Source organism: Hyla sarda, chromosome 11, assembly GCF_029499605.1.
Source record: "Hyla sarda isolate aHylSar1 chromosome 11, aHylSar1.hap1, whole genome shotgun sequence".
Classification (NCBI taxonomy): Eukaryota; Metazoa; Chordata; class Amphibia; order Anura; family Hylidae; genus Hyla; species Hyla sarda.
In genome coordinates, this window is record NC_079199.1 from 97887878 (window position 1) to 97896054 (window position 8177).

Genomic DNA, 8177 nt, shown 5'->3' on the forward strand with positions numbered 1-8177 from the left:
CACGAGCACAGTGCTCCCTGCTGACATCTCTGTCCATTTTAGGAACTGTCCAGAGCAGCATATGTTTGCTATGGGGATTTCTCCTACTCTGGACAGTTCTTGAAATGGACAGAGATGTCAGCAGAGAGCCTGTGCTCGTGATGTCAGCAGAGAGCTCTGTGTTCCAAAAAGAAAATAATTTCCTCTGTAGTATTCAGCAGCAATAAGTACTGGAAGGATTAAGATTTTTTTTTTAAATAGAAGTAATTTACTAATCTGTTTAACTTTCTGGCACCAGTTGATAAAAAAAAAAAAAAAGTTTTCCACCGGAGTACCCCTTAAAGCAATGGCGCTGAAGCGTGTAGTCATTTTCTATCTCTGTGATCTTTAACCTGTGGCTCTCTACCTGTTGCAAAACTACAACTACCAGCATGCCCTGATCGCCGCTCGCTGTTATGCTGGGATTTGTAGTTTTTTTTTTTTTTTGCCACAGGTTGGGGATCACTACCCAACATGAACTCTAAAAATAAAACTCTGAAAATGAACGCGCTTCCTGTTTCTTCTAGTCAGAACCCTCCCAGTCTTGTATCTTCTCCGTCATGTTCGATTCAAAGGGGAACTCCGCCGTCAACATAAATCACGCGTTGATGGCAATGGGTTTTTTGGTGTAGCTCTGCCCCTTTATGCTACAGACATTATGTCTCGGACACCTCTGTGGGGGAACATGGGATGGATATAGCAGTGTTTTCCAACCAGGGCGCCTCCAGCTGTTGCAAAACTACAACTCCCAGCATGCCTGGACAGCCTTTGGCTGTCCGGGCATGCTGGGAGTTGTAGTTTTGCAACAGCTGGATGCGCCCTAGTTGGGTTGTAAAGCAAATTATACACACAACACACGGCATGTGGATTAGATGCACCAATTAATCTATCCCTTATTAATATATCTAATCATGATGAGGTGTACAACATTATATTTTTATGGGGTAAGGCAGGTATATAGCAGTGTATGTTTTCCACAAAGGGTGCACTATCAGGTGGGGTCCACAGTTTCCCTATCATTCACAGCCCCCAACCCATCAACGCGGTCGCTCTCATATTGTTACGGTTTGCACTGTCCTGATGATGAAGCCGCTCTGACTCCGAAACACGTCGGAGTGAGCTTTCAGGAATGTTTTAATAAACTAGGGTTTTGCACTGCAAGCTCCTCCTCTAAATCTGATTATTCCATGGTATTAAGGGGCGAGGCAGGAATGATTGGTTTATAATAGCCTGACAACATCTATAGCCGTGTTTTCCCTAAGGCTGTGTTCACACGGTGGAATTTCTATGTGGAAATTCTGTCGAAATGTACCGCCCACTTACTTCAATGGGATTCCGCCGTCCCATTTACACAGCAGATATTCCGTATTCCACAAAATTTTAAAGGGGCTTGAATTTTGCAGGCAGAATTCTGTGTTTAGAGAATTGTGTTTAGGCGGAATTCCACAATTCTGTTTGCTGAACGGAATTGCGAAATTCCGCAGTGTGGACATGGCTTAAAGGGGTACTCCGATGGAAAACTTATTTTATTTTATTTTTTTTAATTAACTGGTGCCAGAAAGTTAAACAGATTTGTAAATTACTTCTATTAAAAAAATCTTAATCCTTCCAGTACTTATTAGCTGCTGAATACTACAGAGGAAATTATTTTCTTTTTGGAACACAGAGCTCTCTGCTGACATCATGACCACAGTGCTCTCTGCTGACATCTCTGTCCATTTTAGGAACTGTCCAGAGCAGCATATGTTTGCTGTGGGGATTTTCTCCTACTCTGGACAGTTCTTAAAATGGACAGAGATGTCAGCAGAGAGCACTGTGCTCGTGATGTCAGCAGAGAGCTCTGTGTTTCAAAAAGAAAATAAATTCCTCTGTAGTATTCAGCAGCTAATAAGTACTGGAAGGATTAAGATTTTTTTAATAGAAGTAATTTACAAATCTGTTTAACTTTCTGGAGCCAGTTGATAAAAATAAATAAATAAATGAATAAATAAAGTTTTCCACCTTAGTACCCCTTTAAAGGGGTACTCCGCCCCTAGACATCTTATCCCCTAGCCAAAGTATAGGGGATAAGATGTCAGATCGCCGGGGTCCCGCTGCTGGGGACCCCGGGGATCGCTGCTGCAGCACCCCGCTATCATTACTGCGCAGAGCGAGATCGCTCTGCACGTAACGACAGGCAATACAGGGGCCGGAGCATCGTGACGTCACGGCTCCGCCCCTCGTGATGTCACGGCCAGCCCACGTCAATACAAGTCTATGGGAGGGGGCGTGGCGGTCTTCACGCCCCCTGCCATAGACTTGCATTAAGGGGACGGGCCGTGATGTCATGAGGGGCGGAGCCATGACGTCACGCTGCTTCGGCCCCTGTATCGCCCGTCATTACGTGCAGAGCGAACTCTCTGTGCAGTAATGATGGCGGGGTGCCGCAGCGGCGATCCCCAGGGTCCCCAGCAGCGGGACCGCGGCGGTCTAACATCTTATCCCCTATCCTTTGGATAGGGGATAAGATGCCAGGGGCGGAGTACCCCTTTAAGCCAGTCTTTCAGAGACTTCGTTAGCAGCTTCTTTGTCAACCTAAAGTCTCTCATCTGAAACTCCGTCATCCCTCAGATGAAAAACTTTCCTGCCGTGTAGCAGGGCCGAGTCAGTGTCGGCTCTCTTCTATACCGACTCTGTAGCACATGTAGTGTCTGTAGTACAGGTGCAAGTTTCACAGTTTCGGCTCTCCAATACATGCCGTGCAGCGTCGGCTCTGCTATGCGGCAGGAAGTTGCGTCTGAGGGAGAATAGTCTGACGCATGAGGGCGTTTTGGACGAGGGAGTTTCGGATGAGGGAGGAAGGAGTTGTGGCTGAAGGATGACGGCGTTTGGTGTGAGGGAGGAGGCGGAACGCCGTTTCACCTGATGGAGGACGGAGTTACAGCTGATGACTGACGGTGATTGGTCTGAGGGAGGAGGCGGGACGTTGTTTCACCTGACAGAGGACGGAGTTACAGCTGATGACTGACGGTGATTGGTCTGAGGGAGGAGGCAGGACGCCGTTTCACCTGACAGAGGACGGAGTTACGGCTGATGACTGACGGTGATTGGTCCGAGGGAGGAGGCAGGACGCCGTTTCACCTGACAGAGGACGGAGTTACGGCTGATGACTGACGGTGATTGGTCCGAGGGAGGAGGCGGGATGCCGCTTCACCTGATGGAGGACGGAGTTACAGCTGATGACTGACGGTGATTGGTCTGAGGGAGGAGGCGGGACGCCGTTTCACCTGATGGAGGACGGAGTTACAGCTGATGACTGACGGTGATTGGTCTGAGGGAGGAGGCGGGACGCCGTTTCACCTGATGGAGGACGGAGTTACGGCTGACGACTGATGATGTCTTAAAATGGACACCGTAAGGGCAAAACATATGCAGCTGAGGTTTTGGTGCATTTTAATAGTTTCTAGCACTTTCCAGCACAAGACTATGTTCACACGGCAGAATTCCAGTGAAAAATTCCGCTCTGTAATTCCTTAAATTTTAGGGCACATTTGGGGAGATTTATCAACACCTGAGCAAGCTTGACCAGTTGCCCATAGCAACCAATCAGATCGCTTCTTTCAATTTTCAGAGGCCTTTTTGAAAATGAAAGCAGCGATCTGATTGGTTGCTATGGGCAACTGGTCAGCTTTTCCTCTGGACAGGTTTAGATAAATCTTCCCCATTATCTTCAGTGGGGATTGCATGATCCCGTTTACACAGCGGAAATTCTGCAAACTGATAAGACGTGCCTTTAAATTTTGTGGAATTCTATTCAGAGCCCCATTGAAGTTAAAGGAGAAGTGCAGTGAAATATAACTTATCCTCTATCCAGAGTACAGGGTGGGCTATTTATATGGATACACCTTAATAAAATGGGAATGGTTGGTGATAATAACTTCCTATTTGTGGCACATTAGTATATGTGAAGGGGGAAACTTTTCAAGATGGGTGGTGACCATGGCGGCCATTTTGAAGTCGGCCATTTTGAATCCAACTTTAGTTTTTTCAATAGGAAGAGGGTCATGTGACACATCAAATTTATTGGGAATTTCACAAAAACAATGATGTGCTTGGTTTTAATGTAACTTTATTCTTTCATGAGTTATTTACAAGTTTCTGACCACTTATAAAATGTGTTCAATGTGCTGCCCATTGTGTTGGATTGTCAATGCAACCCTCTTCTCTATATACTGTTATATACTACTATATACACCGCAGGAGAAATGCTAGCACAGGCTTCCAGTATCCTTATACACTGCTATATACTACTATATACACCGCAGGAGAAATGCTGGCACAGGCTTCCAGTATCCGTATACACTGCTATATACTACTATATACGCCGCAGGAGAAATGCTGGCACAGGCTTCCAGTATCCGTATACACTGCTATATACTACTATTTACACCGCAGGAGAAATGCTAGCACAGGCTTCCAGTATCCGTATACACTGCTATATACTACTATATACACCGCAGGAGAAATGCTAGCACAGGCTTCCAGTATCCGTATACACTGCTATATACTACTATATACACCGCAGGAGTAATGCTAGCACAGGCTTCCAGTATCCGTATACACTGCTATATACTACTATATACACCACAGGAGAAATGCTAGCACAGGCTTCCAGTATCCGTATACACTGCTATATACTACTATATACACCGCAGGAGAAATGCTAGCACAGGCTTCCAGTATCCTTATACACTGCTATATACTACTATATACACCGCAGGAGAAATGCTGGCACAGGCTTCCAGTATCCGTATACATTGCTATATACTACTATATACGCCGCAGGAGAAATGCTGGCACAGGCTTCCAGTATCCGTATACACTGCTATATACTACTATTTACACCGCAGGAGAAATGCTAGCACAGGCTTCCAGTATCCGTATACACTGCTATATACTACTATATACACCGCAGGAGAAATGCTAGCACAGGCTTCCAGTTTCCGTATACACTGCTATATACTACTATATACACCGCAGGAGAAATGCTGGCACAGGCTTCCAGTATCCGTAGTTTCAGGTGCTGCACATCTCGTATCTTCACAGCATAGATAATTGCCTTCAAATGACCCCAAAGATATAAGTCTAAGGGGGTCAGATCGGGAGACCTTGGTGGCCATTCAACTTTCCCACGACCAATCCCCTTTCCAGGAAACTGTCCATCTAGGAATGCTCGGACCTGACACCCATAATGTGGTGGTCACCATCCAAGGTCCGAGCATTCCTAGATGAACAGTTTCCTGGAAAGGGGATTGGTCGTCGTGGGACAGTTGAATGGCCACCAAGGTCTCCCGATCTGACCCCCTTAGACCTTTATCTTTGGGGTCATCTGAAGGCAATTGTCTATGCTGTGAAGATACAAGATGTGCAGCACCTGAAACTACGGATACTGGAAGCCTGTGCCAGCATTTCTCCTGCGGTGTATATAGTAGTATATAGCAGTATATAGAGAAGAGGGTTGCATTGACAATCCAACACAATGGGCAGCACATTGAACACATTTTATAAGTGGTCAGAAACTTGTAAATAACTCATGAAAGAATAAAGTTACATTAAAACCAAGCACATCATTGTTTTTCTTGTGAAATTCACAATAAGTTTGATGTGTCACATGACCCTCTTCCTATTGAAAAACCAAAAGTTGGATTCAAAATGGCCGATTTTAAAATGGCCGCCATGGTCACCACCCATCTTGAAAAGTTTCCCCCCTCACATATACTAATGTGCCACAAACAGGAAGATAATATCACCAACCATTCCCATTTTATTAAGGTGTATCCATAGAAATGGCCCACCCTGTATAGGTGGTAAGTTATAGATCGGCCGCGTGAGCATAGCCTTATAGGGAAAGAAAAAAAATCCTGGCATACCCCTTTTACACTGCAGGGTAACAGATCCCAAGGCTAAGAATTCTATAGTCTTCTCCAATGCGGAAACCTGCTGTTCTAGTGACTGTCTTTATACCATTAAAGGAGTACTCCGCCCCTAGTCATCTTATCCCCTATCCAAGGTATAGGGAATAAGATGTCTGATCGCGGGGGTCCCACTGCTGGGGACCCTCGCGATCTCTTGGCCGCCCCTGGCGTTTGTTTTGAGCGTCGGGTGCAGCGTCGGAGGCTCGTGACGTCATGGCCATGCCCCGCTCGTGACATCACAGCCACGCCCCCTCAATATAAGTCTATGGGAGGGGGCATGATGGCCGACACGCCCCGTCCCATAGACACGAATGGAGGGGGCAATGCGTGACGTCCCAGGCTCGGAGGCAGCGCCTGGCACAGAATGCCGGGGGCTGCACCGAGATCGTGGGGGTCCCCAGCAGCGGGACCCCTGCGATCATATAGGGATACCCCTTTAGGGTGCGTTCCCACCTGGTGTATTTTGCTGTGTATTTGCTGCTGCGTATTTTCCTACCCGATGACTTCAATAGGAAAATAAAATACGTTGCAGCAAATACGCCAGGTGGGAACGTACCCTTAAAGGTTCACCATGAGGCCTCCAGGCTCCAACCCGACCATCATCAGATCCCAAACAGAACCTGGATTTGTCGCTAAAGATGATACAGTTTGGGTCCAAAGCAGTCTAGGTTTCTTGTATATAAGACCACTGCAAACGAAGGCGACGGTCACTCTGGGGTAATGAAGATACAGGGAGTGTAATAAAGAAATAGGGGTGTGTAATGAAGAGATAATGGTGTAATGAAGAGACAGGGGGGTGTAATGAAGAGACAGGGGGGGTGTAATGAAGAGACAGGGGGGGTGTAATGAAGAGACAGGGGGGTGTAATGAAGAGACGGGGGGTGTAATGAAGAGACAGGGGGGGTCTAATGAAGAGATGGGGGGGTCTAATGAAGAGACAGGGGGGGTGTAATGAAGAGACAGGGGGGGGGGTGTAATGAAGAGACGGGGGGGGGGGGGTGTAATGAAGAGACGGGGGGGGGGGGGGGGAGAGTAAAGAACGCACACCAGGCGGTGTCACACTGCACTCAGCCTATCACTGGCTGAGGCAGGACATCACTGTGGCCAGGGATAGGCTGAGCACGGCGTGGCGATCTGTGCACACGGAAGAAGACCGGACCGGAGGATCGAGCAGCTGTAGCGGCGCTACGGGGAATGCAGGAAGGCGAGTTACAGTTTCCTTTTCTTTTTTGCAGCCCAGGCACAACGGATTGGAAATACTTTTCAGTACACTACTCCTTTAGTGAAGAGACAGCAATGTGTAATGGGATGTGTAATAAAAAGATGTGTGTAATGAAGAGACGGGTGTGTAATGAAGAAACAGAGATTTAATGAAGAAATGGGTGTGTTGTGAAGGGACAAGGGTGTGTAATGAAGATACAGGGGTGTGTAATGAAGAGGCATAGGTGTGTAATGAAGAGAGAGGTGTGTAATGAAGAGACAGGTGTGTAATGAAGAGGCAGATGTAATGAAGAGATGGGTGTGTAATGAAGAAACAGAGATTTAATGAAGAAATGGGTGTGTTGTGAAGGGACAAGGGTGTGTAATGAAGATACAGGGGTGTGTAATGAAGATACAGGGGTGTGTAATGAAGAGAGAGGTGTGTAATGAAGAGACAGGTGTGTAATGAAGAGACAGATGTAATGAAGAGATGGGTGTGTTATGAAGGGACAAGGGTGTGTAATAAAGATACAGGGAAGTGTAGTGAAGAGGCAGAGGTGTGTAATGAAGAGAAAGGGGTGTAATGAAGAGACAGAGATTTAATGAAGAGATGGGTGTGTTATGAAGGGACAAGGGTGTGTAATGAAGATACAAGGGTGTGTAATGAAGATACAGGGGTGTGTAATGAAGATACAGGGGTGTGTAATGAAGAGAGAGGTGTGTAATGAAGAGACAGGTGTGTAATGAAGAGACAGATGTAATGAAGAGATGGGTGTGTTATGAAGGGACAAGGGTGTGTAATAAAGATACAGGGAAGTGTAGTGAAGAGGCAGAGGTGTGTAATGAAGAGAAAGGGGTGTAATGAAGAGACAGAGATTTAATGAAGAGATGGGTGTGTTATGAAGGGACAAGGGTGTGTAATGAAGATACAAGGGTGTGTAATGAAGATACAGGGGTGTGTAATGAAGAGACAGATTTAATGAAGAGATGGGTGTGTTATGAAGG